The 17,582-nt window shown below is 47.3% G+C and overlaps 1 long non-coding RNA gene across 1 annotated transcript; it reads right to left on the reverse strand.

Moving 5' to 3' along the window:
* Window positions 1–730: 730 nt before the first annotated feature.
* LOC113604090 (uncharacterized) lies at window positions 731–17,572 on the reverse strand. The gene is made up of 3 exons (XR_003425906.2): window positions 12,889–17,572; window positions 10,942–11,068; window positions 731–7,247 (listed from the first exon to the last, which is right to left on the reverse strand). It is a non-coding gene; the product is annotated as an uncharacterized LOC113604090 (long non-coding RNA).
* Between the last annotated feature and the right edge of the window lie 10 nt (window positions 17,573–17,582).

Here is a 17,582-nt window from a genome sequence, read left to right on the forward strand (position 1 = left end):
ACGTGAGAGATTCCAGGTCAGAGACCCTTTCTCAACCAGCACCCAGCGCAAGGCCTGGCACCAGACAAAGCCCCATTATTGCTTACTGAATGTGCATCAACATGGTGACACAGGCCGGGTCACCAGAGAACATGGCAGGAGCCACAACCCTGACTCCTGGCCTAGTGCTCTCCTTGTCCTATGCTACGTCCATGGTAGCTGCACAATGACACACATCACGACCTCTATCTCCCCCCCCCCCCCCCCCAGCCAAAAAGGTAAGTATTGGCTCACGACCCTCTCGGGATCCTCCTTGGTGTAATCTAAAATTGGCCCTGTACACGGAGGGCAAGGAGGGACCAAAGAAAGAGGCAGGCCGCTCCAGGTCATAGGTGGCAATGCTAATAAGCAAAGGGAACTTACATAGGAGGCTTCTCTTGGTCAGGAGCGGGACGAATAGGTGGCCACGCCTGCCCCCGCCAGATCTTAGAAGTTTATGTAGAGGCTTTAACTAGGCGCACATATACCGTGCAGGTGTTGTTAAACCGCATCATTATCTCACATCTACGTTCTTGAGCAGCCTCTGGGAGCGGGAAAGGCAAGCGGAACCCAACTTCCCAGGACAGGGGTGGGGGTGAGGAGCCTCTAAATGCCCGGGTCCAACTCACGGGTCAGTTGGCCGTCAGGTGTTTCTGATGACCTTCCCCATTAGTAGGCGAGGGTTAATAACACTAATAATAGCTAATGCTTACGAGGCCCCCTGGCGTTTGCACACGCGTCCCTCGAGCTGGCTACTCACGTGCCCTGATTCCACGGGTGAGAAAATTCATGCTCAGAGAGGTTGAGGCACCAGCCCAAGGCCACACAGCTAGTCGTGATTCTCATTCAAACCTGTGCTCCTAACCCTCACAGACCACGCCCGGGGAACGAAATGAAAACAAAACAACGCAGAGACTTAAGCCTTTGCTTACGGAGATATCCAGGGATGTTCTCTGTCATCAGTCTGTTACAGACTTTGTACGATGGTGGGACGGAGCTACTCAGGGCCGGTCTGAGAACCGGTACCAGCCATGACAAAGAGCGGAATTGAGAGAAAACGTTGAGACCTCCGTGGCGACTTGGCGTGGCAGCTAGTCCACGTGATTGGCACTTGCCTCGCCGAGCATACTTGTTTCACTGAGCAGGGTGAGGCCGGGTGGATATGAACTTGCACGATGAGTCACAAAAGAGGCCTGCAGTGTGTGCTAGGATTTGACTGTAAGTTTCTAAACACTTGCTTCTTTATCACAGTTTACAAAGCACCAACACTGTGGTGCTACTTTCCTTAGCTTGGGAGCGGATGAAGGAGAAGGTGGTCCAGCAATAGCCAGGAGACTTTTGTCTAGTTGTCTTCGCTGACCATCAGGGTGACCTCGGACGATTCTCTTTGGGGCGGCTGTAAAATGAGGGGCTTGGGCTAGGTTCTCTCTGAGACCCCTCCTATGTGGCCACGTTTGCTACCAGAGTAGCTCCTTTTTTTTTTTTTTTTTTTTAGAATTTAAAAATTTTGTATTTATGCAGAGAGCATCCTTGTACCCACACATTTATCTTCTATCACTCTTGTGCATTCATACATCAAAAGAAGAAACAGGGGCGCCTGGGTGGCTCACTCAGGGAAGCGCCAGGTCATGATCTCACGGTTCGTGAGTTCGAGCCCCACGTCGGGCTCTGTGCTGACAGCCCAGAGCCTGGATCCTGCTTCGGATTCTGTGTCTCCCTCTCTCTCTCTGCCCCTCCCCTGCTCCCACTTGCACTCTCCCTCTGTCTCTCTCAAAAATAAACATCAAAAACAAATTTAAAAAAAAAACATAGAACTCTTTTAAGCCATGCCCAGTTCAGTGTCCCTCTGTTCCACCTGCCCCATCTTGCTGTTCCTTGGTCCAGCAAGGCAGTGGTTCCTGCAGCATTGCTTGAAGAGTGACTCGTTATTATCCCTGGGGTTTTCTTCCACACGGACGCTGGTGTTGACGCACGGGCTCTGGCAGTGACGATACGTCACGACTACCACCCATCTAGGGGCAACAGTGACACACATTGTGATTTCAGATAGGTTGAAATGTGAATAAAAACATACAGGTGTTTGCTCGCCTTCCTCCGCCTTCTCCCATCTTTGCGGATCGCAGCACCCGGGCGGCAACGTTAATCTAATCAGGGCGAATCATGCCTCACATCTTCCTCTCTGATACAAATTGTTTTCAGGAATGATCGTGAAGCAATCAGCAATGAGCACCAGCATCTTGATTTGCTCTTTAATTTTAAAAACAAAGACATAATTTCAAAGAAGGAGTTTACTTTAAAAGTTCACTCAACTGGGGTACGATATACCATGTATGAAATAAAATTTGCATCTGCCAAACGAAAATATCACACCTTGTAGTTCACCATCTGGTAGCTGTTTTAACTTTCAATACACATCAAATTCCCCAAAGCCACACAGAATTGAAGTGACTCGAGTTTCCTCTCTTTGTCTCTAGGGGCCCTGCGTTCTCATGGTCGATCCAGAGGCTGTGGTTTACATGCAGGAGAGTGAAGGACTAGGGAATTGCAGACAATCTGAAGGGGGCTCTTGTGATTCCAAACAGTTAGGGCCAGACTCTGCGGGTGTCAGAGGCTGACTGCAGAACTTGGAATTCTCCAGTAGAATGCGATATGTATTAAAGGCTAATAAAAATGTGCTAATGCGAAGCTTGCCTATTATTAAAACTCAACAGTAATTGTAGCAATCCTTTAGAACTTGGGCAAACGTGATGGGGTTTGGGGAGTCTATTTGATCACTTACATTGTTTAGAAATCTTGGCACATGGTGGTAATGAAAAGCAAATAAATTTTTTATCTTACTTGGGGGTTTTAAAGTAGTTATTGGGGCACCTGGGTGGCTCAGTCAGTTAAGCATCGGATTTCAGCTCGGGTCACGAGCTCATGGCCGTGAGATCAAGCCCTGTGTCAAAAAAAATTATTATTAAAAGAGTGCTCTGCAGACAATGTACCTTCTTATTGCCTGAATCCAGGGCAGACCACCCCACCCCACCTGCTCCAACACTCCCCGACTCTTGGTGCGCTGCTGCTTCTGGTTCGATAGTTTGTGTATTTTAGGGCATTGAAGACCACTTGGTTTTAAAAGTTTCAACAGCAAGGTACTTGCTCTTCTGGTTCAATAGGTTTTAGTTCTGGGCCAAGGGAGAAAAAAATGCAATTAATATATATATATATATTTTTATCTTTTTTTAACATTTATTCATTTTTGAGAGACAGAGCATGAGTGGGGGAGGGGCAGAGAGAGAGGGAGACGCAGAATCCGAAGCAGGCTCCGGGTTCTGAGCCGTCAGCACAGAGCCCAACGCGGGGCTCGAACTCATGAGCCGTGAGATCATGAGCTGAGCCGAAGTCTCGAGCTGAGCTCGACCGACTGAGCCACCCAGGCACCCCGGCAATTAATAATAATAGCCAACATTTACCGCATGTGTGCTTTGTGGCCCAGGCCCAGTGCTTTAAAGGGACATTATCTCTTCTTTTCTTCCAAGTGTACCCCTATGAGCTATGGTCTATTACCTCTAGTCTCCAAGAGGGGAACTGAAGCTCAGAGAGACTGCAAACTTCTCCGAGGTCACACAGCTAGTTAGTGGTGGAGAATGGGACTGGACCCAACCACTTGACTTTGGGGCCTGTGCTCTTGACCGTCAAGCTCTACTGCCTTCCACCATGTGTCCACCCACCGTGTGCCCATCAAACAGAAGACAACAGACCATGGTAGAACAGTAATCACTTGGGGGTATCTCTTCCTGGCCAAGGATTGTAAACACACTATCTTATTTAATTCTCACAACAGCCCTGCAAGGAAGTATTTGGTACCCCTTTTTCTTTAGCTTGAGGATGACTTTCAGCAAGTTCATTGCTTTTGATTACAGAGGAAATCATGGAGCTGGTGTTTAAACCTATCCTTTTTTCTGTGCTTTTTTTTTGTTACTTCATACTTCCTTCCTAAGGCGCCCAGTGCTGTATGGTGCATTGAAAACACAACGCGAGAAAATCCCTATGCGTAAGAAACAAGGTGCTATCAATCTCACTAGAGAGCGAGGCACTCGATTTCCCAGCCTGCCTGCAACGAGGGCGCCACAGCCCAGGCCAGAGGGATGTTAAGGGAAAGTGGACTGGTGAAGGTGGGTGGGTTCTAGGAAGGCTTTAGCTCTCCTGATAAAAGGGACCAACTCAGCTGGTAAGAACCTTCTCTCATTCTTTTTTTTTTTTTAATGTTTATTTTTAAGAGTGCGTGTGAGTGGGGGAGGGGCAGAGAGAGAGGGGGACACAGAAACCGAAGCAGGCTCCAGGCTCCGAGCTGTCAGCACAGAGCCCGATGCGGGGCTCGAACCCACAAGCTGTGAGATCATGACCTGAGCCGAAGTCAGACGCTTAACCGACTGAGCCACCCGGGTGCCCTGAACCTTCCTTCGTTCTTGAACACAGATCTGCAGCAGCAATTTTGTAACCAGGAGGTACAAGCCAAAGGAATCTCAGAGATGGTTGTCCTAATATCATAGAGTGGCTGAACCAATACCAATAACTACCTCTCTCTACTTCTAGCGGGAGAAGAGTCCATAGTTATTTAAGCTGCTCTGAACTGGGTATTCTGTCAGTTTATCTGAGAGGTAAGCCTTTGATTTCCATGCCTATTCGAACTGACTTTTCCCCCTGCCTTCACAAAGAGAGTATCCTGAATGTAGCTTAAGATATCTTAGGGGCGCCTGGCTGGCTCGGTCGGTAGAGCATGAGACTCTCTGTCTTGGGGGTTGTGAATTTGATCCTCACATTGTGGGTAGTAGAAATTACTTAAAAAAAATTATATATATCTTAGTGTTGTGGGCACGACGTTCCAAGTATCTGCTATGCTCACTGCCCCTTCTGAGAGCAAGCATCAGTAGCTCTTTATAAATGAGTCCCATGCTTTGTGCCGAGGACCATGTTTCTCTGGCCAAAGTTGACTCTGACTCTTGGAACTTCACTGAAAGCACCCATCTGTAGGGTAGTGAGTAGCCTATGAGGCCATCTGGCATAAGAGCTCTCCAGCAAAGGCACTGGGCAGATGTTGACTGGCTCACCTATGAAACGGAAGCTGGGTCACGCAAGGAGAGGCAGAAGCCACAAGGCAAGACAAGTCACGAATAAGCAGTTGCTAAGAAGCGATGTTAAGTCAGGGACAAGTAGAAGCCAAGAGGCAGAGAGAGGGAAAGTCGAAGAGTTACGGGGTAACAGCAGCAGAATTGTAACTATGGCCGAGCCTTTAAGGCAGGAAGCCACCAATGACTGCTACTGAGGGAACAGTAAGATTCCAGGCCTCTCCCCCGTTGACTTTCTAAAGTTCTGTGGGGGGCCTGGGGGGCTCAGTCGGTTAAGCGTCCTACTCTTGACTTTGGCTCAGGTCAGGATCTCATGGTTCATGAGATCGAGCCCCTGCGATGGGCTCTGTGCTGACAACGTGGAGCCTGCTTGGGATTCTCGTTCTCCCTCTCTCTCTCTCTGCCCCTCCCTCCCCCCTTCTCAAAATAAATAAATATTAAAAAAATAATAATAATAAAGTTCTGTGCAGCCACGGGAGCTGTTAGGATCCCTGACTGCTCACTGAGCATACACTGTGAGCACGGCTGGTGAAGCCGTGTCATCCAGCTGAGCCCCCCCCCCCCAGGTCCAGGTAAGATAACCGCATCGGACCACATCTGTACTGGCAGTTTGAGAGAGCTTCACCAACGTGTTGGCAACTCAGGGTCACCCCTGCCATCGTCAGTCCTTGTAGTGTGTTGCACACGCACCTGCGGAGCCCAGAGACAATAGGCGGGGTGTCTGTGGGCCACATGTGGGCCAAACCCATGTTTGTTTCGCCTGCACGCTATCTTAAGACGATGCGCATTCGGATGCTTTCTGATGGCGTGTGTGCTCTTCCACTCGTCATGGTCCCTACCCCTCTCTGTTCCTGACACCTGCCCCACCTTGCACACGCGCATTCCCTGCTTGGTCCCTGGGGGCACTTGAGTGGTAGCCTCTGGCAGGCGAGGCAGAGGGGCCACACACACTGCCAGGGGTTTCACACGGCTGGCCACTCCCACCCCTCCACCTGCGGCAGCAGAACCATGCCTTCTAGGCAGGACAGGAAGCTGCTGCGTCCCCAGAATCTTCCTCGTTTCCAAGGGCTGTTGCACAGAGAGAGAGAGAGAGAGAGCGAGCACACGAGTGAGCGTGGGCCTGTTGCCACCCCCGCAGACCCCAGAGCTGGCGTCTTCTGTCGCCTCGTCATCAACTTGCTTCTCCACCGCCGTCCACAGCGCCTGTTGGCACTTCTAATCACACCCAGCCCCACTCACCACAGCTGCTTTCTTCTCTCCCGGCTTGTATGGCTTTCATCGTGCCTGTCTTACCGGATGTTCGTGGGGTTGACCTCTGTGGTCTGAACCAATTAGTGGGGGCTTCTCCTTCAGCCCAGCAAGCCACGGATCTCAGCACCGTGCGGTCCCTGGACAGTGGCTCTGCCTCGCAGTGCTGGTGAGCTGGCCCTCAGCCGCGGTGCTCTACTGTCCATCGGTTCTACTTTTGTTTTCTCGAAGGCTTTTTGAGTCCAGGGGGATTCCAGAAGCCTGAGGGATCAGGAAAACGGGGGTAAGTGCAGAGGTGTGGCTTGTCGCCGAAAACCACAGCCTGTGGAGGTGGTCGAAGGAGAGATTACGGTAGACTGGTGCCGGAGGTGGTAAACGCCCTCCCGGGGTGCGTTCCGACGGACAAAGCCAGGATTACAGAGACCATCCAAAAGTGTGCAGGAGGAGGCAGCCCGAGGGAAAGGTGGGTGATGGTGGAAGGGCGTGTACACCCACGGGAATGTGGATGTGTCTATGTGCATGTCTGTGTAGACGGATTAGCATTGAGAGCCGTGGAAAATAAAATCAGGTAGGAGAAAATTATGCAGGGTCTTGAAAGGTAGACAAACAAATTTAGGATCGTTGCAGTAGGTAGTTTAGAGCCGTTGAAGGGAAGGGGAATTTAGGCCCAGGTATCCAACTATGTAACGACCCAAAGGCAAAGCAGGAATGGAAAGAAATCATCCTAGGAGAGTTTGAAGGCGCACTTGAGAAGCCTGGATGGCTGGCTCCATTTGAAGGGCCGAACGGAGGAAACTGTCAATGTTGATGCCAAAATTTTGAGCTCAGGGGCATATTGGCACCACTCGTAGGACGGAAAGTTTGAGAGAGCTGAAAAGAGAGAATGAGTTCTGTTTTAGAAGTGACATTTCATCCTTCAGAAAGAGACCTTCCTCCCTCATTTACTGGACTGCTTATGTGGTTGCCAGAGCAGATTTGCGTCTGGAGTGCAACAGAGAAGCCTGGGCAATGAGGACAGACCTCGTACCCACGACCTCGGGTTTCTTAGTCAACAGGACGGCAGGACCAGAAGTTTCCACTAGACATCAAGTGACTGCCGGTCTCTCAGTGAGGGCTCTGGTCAGAATGAGACACACATGAACCAGTTAGTTCAAACGAGGAGCTCAGAAGCCCATTCCTTGATGTGCCTTCAGAGGAACGTTCACATCCTTTTGCTGACAAGGAGGCACAGACTGAATTTGGCCCCATTAGCACACTGGCAGGCAGCCATGTTGTTAAATGGAAACTGACCCACCATAGGAAAAAAGTGAAGGGCAAATGATCATTGCATTCCACGTTCCTGGCCAGAGACCCCATCCCGGCCCTCTGTATTCAGAAAACTTTAAAACTTGATCTAGTGAGACCTCATGCGAGACAACTGTCCTGAGGCTGTTTAAACGTCTGCTGTGGGGGCGCCTGGGTGGCTCAGTCGGTTAAGCGGCCGACTTCAGCTCAGGTCACGATCTCGCGGTCCGTGAGTTCAAGCCCCGCGTCGGGCTCTGGGCTGATGGCTCAGCCTGCTTCCGATTCTGTGTCTCCCTCTCTCTCTGCCCCTCCCCTGTTCATGCTCTGTCTCTCTCTGTCTCAAAAATAAATAAAACGTTAAAAAAAAAAAATTTAAACGTCTGCTGTGACTTCAGGAACATTTCTGCATCCCAAGGGCCTAAATGGGGCTCCCACGGCAGGCAGTGCCTGATGTTTCACAGCATGACTGTGCCCTTGAGTTTCACGCTGGCTGTGGATTTTAGGCCACAGACCCACAACTGTCTATTGGGCCTGCATAATCCCAGACGTTAGCAGGTAAACCTCACCATAACAGGACCACTCAGTTCATTCGGGAGCATTTAGCTCTGTTTCCAGGCATTGTGGAAAGTCCTAGATGGGTCCCCACGGTCTCTAGCACAGCGAGCAGCTGTTCAGTGCACAGGTTTTGTGCGGGCAGAGCTAATCTGGAGTGCCAGCTTGGCCTCACCAGCTGCTCTGACTGGGGAAAACAAACTAACCTTTCTAGGCCTTGGTCTCCCTATCAGTAAAATGGGGGTCATAATGCCTAGTTCAGAGTGTTGTGATAAATACGTTATATATAAAGGATGTGTTAGTTATCTACTGCCGCATGACAAATTACCCCCCAATATAGTGGCTTAAAGCAACAATAAGTCTTTTTATTATCTCATGGTTTTTGAGGGTCAGGAATTTAGGAGTGGCTCAGCTGGATGGTTCTGGATGGAATTTCTTTTTTAAAAAATCATCTGTTTTTAAGTTTATTCACTTGAGAGAGACAAACAGACAGAGGATGGGTGGGGGAGCGGGTAGAGAGAGAGAGAGAGACACAGACACACAGTATCTGAAACAGGCTCCAGGCTCCAAGCTGTCAGCACAGAGCCCGACACAGGGCTTGAACCCACGAACCATGAGATCATGACCTGAGCCGAAGGTGGATGCTTAACCGACTGAGCCACCCAGACGCCCCTGGATGGAACTTTTCATCCAGTTCAGCCCAATGGCAGCCTGGGCTGCAGTTCATCTGATGGACAGACAGGAGCTGGAGGAACCACATCTAGTGTTGGTCACTATGTTAGGTCGAGAAGTTGGTGTTTAGCAGGATGTCTTGGTTCCTCTCCACACAGGCCTGTCTACAGGACTTGTAGAGTGTCCTTGGTGCATGGTGACTGGCTTCCCCGAGTGCAATCCATCCAAGGACCAAGGCAGAAGTTGCAATACCTTTTACCACTTAGCCCCAGGAGTTGCACGTCACCACCTCCACTGTATTCTGTTGGTCGTACAGGTCAGTCCTGATTCAACACAGAAGGGGACCATGTAAGCACATGCACGCTGGGAAGTGAGGATTGTGGAGGGCTGCCTTGGATGTTGGCAACCAAAGGGCTTGCCCAACACCTAACTAAATGGCAGCTGCTAAGAGGATTATGATTCTTTGCTTCGTATCATTTCCACAAAGAAAGAACGCTTCCTTGTCTTTTGCTCTAAGGGCCAACCATTTCTTCTCTCCTCTCACGTCTAGTGGCCCGCCAGACCCATGGTGATGTCAGGAAGGGCAGCACCCCGTGGCCTCACTCCAATACCTTAAAGATAAACTCTGAGACTTTTAGCCTCCTCTGTTTCTTTCCTCATTTATGTAATGAGACTCCCTCACAGCACTTCTGGATTTCTCTGATGATTTGAATGCTGTAGCCAGTCATGATCGGCAGGACATAAGCAATTGCTGAAGCAGGAAAGATGCTGACTTCTGGTTTATGGTCCAGCTCTGCTAGGGAGAAAGCAGTGACCCCGATCACCCCCGTGGCAGCGGCAGAGATTGTGCTAGAAATGGAAATGTGTCGTTAAAAGGCAACTAAAGAGCAGTGTTTGTCAGCAGCAGCCCCAAGTACCCGGTGACTTTCCTTTGTAGGTGCTATGCATTTGATGAGACTCTGGTTGGCTAGTGATAGGATGGTCAATGACACCTCGGTGACAGAAGCTGCCAGTTGTTTTCCAAGGTCAGTTTTTCTTTTCTTCCACGGTTAGAGAACCGCCAATCATGAACTGGGAACAAGATATCCCAGAATAAAAATTACATTCATCAGGCTCCCTTGACAAAGCTCTGGTCAATGGGATATAGTGGAGGTCATGTATGCAACTTCTGGAGAGGGAGCAGGTATCTCTTCTCTTATTCTTTTCTTCTTGCTGGAATTCTGATGAAATGATTGGAGCTCCAGGAGCCATTTTGGACCATGAGTTGACTTTGGGAATGGAAGCCATTGTGGCAGAGCAACAAAGAGAATAAAGCTGGGTCCCTAACACCACAGAACTCTCTTCTAACTCTGGGCTGCCTACCTCTAGATCTCTTAAACATTAGAAAGAAATGAACTTTTCATTTAAAAAAATCATTCTTTGTTGTTTTTTTTTTCTGTTACTTTACAACAAACCTAACCCCAACTGGCACAGCTTCCTGTTGCCATGGCCATTATTACAGTTCTTGCACATGACCTGCCACCAGGCATGCGTTTACATGTTACTGGAAAGTCTGCAGAAATGATCCCAGGAGGAAAAAGATAAACCATTGTTTACATTTTCATGCAACATTTATTGAGCACCCCCTACTATATGCAAGGCACTGTGAGGGGTTCCAAGATGAACTAAGCCGGGGTGGCTTAGTCGGTTAAGCATCCAACTCTTGATTTCAGCTCAGGTCATGACCTCATGGTCGTGAGATCAAGCCCCATGTCGGGCTCTGAGCTGAGTGTGGAGTCTGCTTGGGATCCTCTTTCTCCTTCTCTCTCTGCTCTTCCCCCATTCACCCGTGAACTCTCTCTAAATAAATAAATAAATAAATAAGCATTTAAAAAAAAAGATGACTGGGTCTCATCCTACAGAGCTCACCTACCAAATTACACGGAGGAGGTCAAGCAGCTGTATGTTGAGTTCGTTTTGAGTTTCTCTTCTATCTGGGCCCCCTGTTGCCATCACTTTGTTTCTTCATACATTTCATTCATTCATTCATTCGACAAATATATATGAAGAACTTTACCATGTCAGGCATCGTGACAGGTGCTGGCATCATAATGACGGACTAAAGCAGGGGTGGTACATGACCTCGTGAAGCTAGCGGCCTAGGGTGATGCAGAGCAGTGCGGGTATACTTTGGGTTCCTGTGCCTTAAAAAAATAAAATTATAATAGCATTACTTATTTATTTATTCCCAAAATGATATATATTCAATAAGTGAACAAAAGAAAATAATCTCATACAGTTCAGAAACAAATATTGCTAACAGTTTTCTATGCTTCAAAAGCCTTAGTATAAATATCCTTTTTTCACCTTGGGAATACTTTGTTTTGGGCCTGGCTTTTTTTACTTAATATCATATCGTGAACGTTTCACCATGACAATAAATATACTCCTACAACAGCACTTTGAGAGGGGCCTATGTTTTACACTGAACAGAGCTATGTAATTTATGCAATCCCCTATTGGACGTGTAGTCAGGACTTAATTTTCACAATTATAAAGGGGTACTATAATGAATATTCCTATAGCTACACATTTTGTATACTTATGCTTATTTCCTTGGGGTAAATTCTTAAAAGTAGAATTGCTAGATCAAAACGTATGTATCGTTCTGGGACTCCTGGGTGGTTCAGTTGGGTAAACATCCAACTTCAGCTCGGGTCATGATCTCGCGGTTCATGGGTTCGAGCCCCGCGTTGGGTCCTGTGCTGACAGCTCGGAGCCTGGAGCCTGCTTCGGATTCTGTGTCTTCCTCTCTCTTTGCCCCTCCCCCACTCACACTCTGTCTCTCTCAAAAATGGATAAACATTAAAAAAAGATTTTAAAAACTGTATGTATAATTCTAAGAGTTTGGTACAAATCTAAATTAACTTTAAGTGGTTAGACAAATATAGTCTCTCCCTCAGAGGCCAAGAGTTCCACTGAATTCTTTTTTTTTTTTAATTTTATTTATTTATTTTGAGGGAGAGAGAGAGAATCCTAGCAGGGAAGGGCCGAGAGAGAGAGAGAGAGAGAGAGAGAGAGAGAGAATCCTAAGCAGGCTCTGCACTCACAGGGTGGGGCTTGAACCCACTAACCCTGAGATCACGACCAGAGCTGAAATGGAGTCAGACTCTTAACCAACTGAGCCATTCAGGTGCCCCTCTTTTTTTTTTTTTTTAATTAATATAATGACTTAGAGAGGACTCCCATAACTTGACGAATCCCTTATATCTTCACACGATTCCTTTTTCAGATTGCTTTCCTTCCCAGAGGAAAGAGCAGAGCTTCTGGAGAAGTCAGGAATCTGGCCAAGGGCACAGAGACATGGGCCAGGCCTGGTAACAGCAGCCCTAGCAAAAGTCCTCCTCTACAATCAGACCTGTGTGACTCCTACCGAATGTTCTTTGAGCTGATGAAAATGCACATTATGCTCATTCATGAGGCAGAACGCTCTGATTCAAGCTCTCAACCCCCCTGGCAACAGTTTAGCAAGGATGGTGCCACATCCCCTTCACTGAATTCATCTTCTCTCCCTTTTCCTCCTCACCCCCATTCTTTGCCACCTGATTATTATTTTCCAAAACAAACAAACAAAAGCTTTCCTGGATTTCCTGTCTTGAAAACGATATGAAGACACGCAGAAAAAAAAAAAATCACCTCCAAATATTGCTCCTTAGTGATACGACCTCTGTTTGTACATAGGTGAACAGCTTTCCAGATGTCTCTTTGCATTATATGATAGCTCCCAATTAGTGTTTAATCTTATAACAAATTCATGAGATGGGCCACATTGCCTTTCTTTTATAATTACAAGAACCGAAGTGTCAGAGATGTCCAGTTACTTGCTCGAGGTTATGTGGGGAGCTGGGATTTGATCTCATTCTTACTCCAAAGCCTGTAGGTCTCACCCATTGGGTGATTTCTCCAACTCTCCTGCTTTCCTGTTTCTGTATATGGACTTGTGTAAATGGAGTCCCTTTATTACCTTAATCATTTCATCCAAAAAGGTGCTGTGAGAGGCACCTGGGTGGCTCACTTGGTCGAACATCCGACTCTCTATTTCAGCGCAGGTCATCATCCCAGGGCTGTGGATCTGGTTCCTCGCTGAGCATGGAGCCTGCTTAAGATTCTCTCTCTCTTCTTCTGCCCCTCTCCCCGGCTTGTGCTCTCTCTCTCTCTCAGTCTCGAAAATTAAAAAAAAAAAACAAAACAGTGCTATGGGCAAAGATGTTTCGAAGTGGGCTGTAAAGTTTAAATCTTAACCGACTGCTTCCTGAATCTGTGATTTGGTCCTACTTAACCTCAGGCCATTTTCCTCATCGGTAAAATGAGGATTATCATCCCTTGAACTTGGTTATGAGCATTGAGTAACACCATATATGTAAAACACCTGCCACACGGTCAACACTCATTAAATAGCACTTCTCATTATCTTTCCAGGCAAGGAATATGGATCACCATTTGAATGGCAGTTCATTGTGATATGTGGGGGTATAGCATGGTACATTTACCACACATTAAATAATGTCTTGCCTTGACAGACGTTACGTTGTCTTTAATTGTCTCGCTTGTCACTAATGTGCATCCCAACATATTCATCTTTGCACATTTGTTCCATTGCCTCTCAAGGATAATTTCTGCAACAAGAATGGGATCCAAATGGATGGATAAGACAAATATACCCTGCAGATGGGTTGTACCAACTCACTTTAAGAGGGAGTTTCTTCGTGCAGGAAATGGGAGCAGGAAAGTCTCCCCTCCAGTTTCTCGTTCTTCCTTCTCTGCTACCTGTGAGAGGCAAGGTGCTTTCGAGAGGCCTCTACCACCCAACTAATTCTGCTAAAACTCCTCCTTTCTTCCTTCCTTCCTTTCTCAGATTAAAAAAAAAAAACAAAAACTTGTTTGGTGGGGCGCCTGGGTGGTTCAGTTGGTTAAGCATCAGACTCTTGGTTTCAGCTCAGGTCATGATCTCACGGTTCATGGGATCAAGCCCCGCGTGGGGATCGGCACTGACAGCGTGGAGCCTGCTTGGGATTCACTCTCTCCCTCTCTCTCCCTGCCCCTCCTCGCCCCCAATAAATAAATAAACTTAAGGGAAGAAAACACTGTTCAGTGTCATAGCCAGGAGCCCCAGACCTTCTGTTACAAAAGGGTAAAATTAAAGGTGCCATCATCAGTAGATAACAAAACAAAACAAATATTGCTGGAATTCAGTTCTGTGGGTTCTGGTGTGTGTGTGTGTGTGTGTGTGTGTGTGTGTGTGTGTGTTGGATCTGTATGGTATGTTTGCACACAGGCAAATACAGATTTGGATGATTTATCTGGAAGAGGGTGTGTGTCTAAGGGATTCATACACATATGCAAATATGTGCGTGTCTACATAGGTGTGTGTGTATGTGTATATGTATCTACGTATGTGTGTGTATATTATATATATAATATATGTAGACACACACATATACATATATATATAATATATATAATATACGTAGCCAAAATTTAAAGCAGAAAAATCTAACCCCTTCTTCTCAAGTCCCAGAGTGGTATTTCCTATAGAAGAATTAAAAAGGTCTTTGGTTTTTTCATGTTTACAAATACTATGGAATATTAAATGTTTATTTTTCTGATTTTCACAGACATTGCTGATCTCCATGTGACATTTTTGTAACAAGCCTGTACCTTAAAACGAGACTAGGTGAGGGCTGCAGTCGTAGGTGGTGGGCAGCCAGAAAGGCATTTGCAATTGATTCGAAGGTGAATACTTGCAGCCAGCCCATTTCCAGGATTCCACGTTAGGACTACACCCCACCTGTCACTTCCCTGGAAAAACCCTCTGAACACAGAAACTCAGCTCCACCCTTCTTTGACTTCAGATCCATAGAAGAGATATAGAGTGGTTTTCATTATTTTTTAAAATTCAGTTTTACTCTCGATTTCTTAAGGAAAGCAGCCATGCGGGACTGAGTCGGGCCGATGAAGCCGGAACCAAATCATCTGGTTTATCTGCCTGGAGTGAGACTGGGCTCTTTGCAGCAATGCTGTTCCCCAGAGTTTTCTGGTTTGGCGTCAAGCCCCTGGGACAAAGCCTCACAGGGAAGCAGACCGTGCAATTGGGCAGAGGACAGCAACCCCCCCGCCCCCACCTTGTTTTTTTCAATGTAGTGGCATCTGTGGTTCGTGTCAATTCTAATAACGCTCAAGCCATCCCACCCTCCAGCCAAACATTAACAAGGAGGTAAGGTGAGAAGTCCACATTATTTTCATTTTTAAACACATTGAAGATTTTCAGAAATGCCATGTAAGCTATAGCAGAATCCCCACCACCCCTAATACTTCACCGGATTCAGTGTTCAACCTTCAGTGGAAAAGAGCAACGCATCCGGAGCCCAGTGGTAGTCCCGGCCCTGGTGCTAACCAGCTGTGCGAGGGGGAGCAGCTCCCCACACTCTGCTGTCCCCTCCCCATGGCCACAATACAAGCGTTTTCCAGCTAACTCGTGGAGCAGCCACTGTAAGAACCAACGGAAAACATGAAAGCGTTTTAGAAATCTACAATGCAAGGTATTTATCACAGCTGGCCTGGTTTATGTGAATTGCCTGAGAAGACCTAGAAGGGAGGGGAGAGACGGATTTTATTCAGCTAGCTGCCCTCATCGTCCTCCTGAGCAGACACAGGGCGAATTCTTCTCCGTCCACGCAAGCCGATCAGCACTTACGTACCGCCTGGCTCTTGCTCCAGCTCCTAAGTACCTCCAGGGAAGAAGATTCTATCCCACCCAGGCAATTCATTCCCCAGTTCAGAAATCCTCATTATCTGGGCGTTCTTTCAATGTCTACCCAGAGCCCCTTGCACAGCCAAGTGAATTAATTGCCTCTTATTTTGATCTCGGAGGAGATAAGGATTATCTCCTTCACCCTGGCCTGACCTTGCAGGCTGTTTAGATTCTTGCTCTGCTGCTGTGTTTTCTTCTTCCTCTCCCCAGTGAAGGAAAGCCAAGAATTTATTTTAGATGCTGTTAAGTGGAATATTAAGAATTTATCTTACGTGCAGTTCAAAAGATAATCCGGCAAGAAAGGAAGCGTCAGAAGGAGGCTGAGGATAGGCTTCTAGATAAGGGGAATATTTGCATGTTGCTAACAAAGCCGCCTATGGCGAGGGCTTCTCCTGATGTTGATCACTGAAGTCCCATCTAATGCCCAGGAAAGAACCGCCTGGAAGGCAGACAAAAGAAAACAATGTTTCACAGCAAGGACTGGAGCCCTGAAAAGTCTCTTGCCACCGGCCCAGCAAGGGTAGGGGTCCACAGTGCTCTGTTTTCCAGAATCTTCCTTTGTAAGACTTGAGAAGGCTCTAATGGCACTCAGCACAAAAGATTCAGGGGTACATATAACCACCCTCTGTATGTTACAGAAAGAAAAATGCAAAGATATTCTCGTTCTTCCCTTTTGCACCTACAAGAATGAACTCTCTATCAAAGCTCAGGGTGTTTTGTTTTGTTTTGTTTTTCCCTCTGGTAGTACTAAACTATTGAAATACATTCCAGCACTGTGATTTCGACAGTGAGGCTCTTATTTTTATTTATTTATTTATTTATTTATTTATTTATTTATTTATTTATTTATTGCTTTCTGGAACAAAAGGGCTGCTGTCCATAAGGGGGGCCATTTTGAATTTGAGGAGAAAATGGGAAGGGGCAGGCATGGAAACTGCCACCGTCAGAGTCCACGTTGGCTTATATACCAAGGCAGAAACAGGACTTCTGAAGGTCACCGCTGGCCTCCAATCAGCGCCGTAGTAAGGCTTTCCTTGTGGCTGTTGTATGTGAGGGTGAGTCTCCAGGCCCAGAGTCACCTGCAAAGTCTTGGAAGCTAACCATCTTCAGCTATGTCAGCCCCTCAGCCTGTAGATCTGGGCACTAGGCCTGCTCTTGACATTAGTGGGGTCCAGAGCAGCAGCACGACTGGAAGCCCCCATCACCCAGCCTGCCCTACCTCTCTTTCCAACCCTGGTTCCATCTTGCAGTGAAGCTCTATCCATGCCTCCTGCCCCCTGCAAAAGGCTGGCCTCAGCCACAACCCAGATCCGTCAGGAACAATCCAACCTTAGGAGGATGGATCCAGGGAAGAGATCCACATAGGCCTTGCAAATTACCTTCTAACTCTGTGGGCAGGGAACTCTGAGATTCTGAGTAACCAGCGCATGTTCTAGAATAGGGATGGGAGTACGAGTTCCAGGAGGCACATCCTCTTGGCCCCCTGGTCTGTTTGCTCTGTGGAGGAAGGACATACATAGGTAGACAGGGTCTACAGCAGGGGCTTCTAAAACTCACTACACTTGCTGAGTGTAGGCAAGTTGCTTATTCTATCTCTGACTCAAAGTCCCCAATCTGTTAAGTGGAAATTATAGTAACACTTATCTCACCGGCTGTTGTGAGTGAATTCCTACAAAGCACTCAGAACAGTGAGAGCTCTCGGTGAGCACCCAGTGAGTGACAGTCTGTGTTCCAAGCAGGAAACCAGCCACCCACAACTGCGTTCACATCCAGGCCCCTTTAAATACTCTCACCACCGCGCAGTTGCTGTGAACAGTATTCTAGGCCAACACTGTCCAAAAGAAATATGATGCAATTAGTAAGTAATTTTAAATTTCCTAGTGGTTACATTAAAATTTTTTTTAATA

This window comes from Acinonyx jubatus, chromosome A2 (genome assembly GCF_027475565.1).
Source record: "Acinonyx jubatus isolate Ajub_Pintada_27869175 chromosome A2, VMU_Ajub_asm_v1.0, whole genome shotgun sequence".
Classification (NCBI taxonomy): domain Eukaryota; kingdom Metazoa; phylum Chordata; class Mammalia; order Carnivora; family Felidae; genus Acinonyx; species Acinonyx jubatus.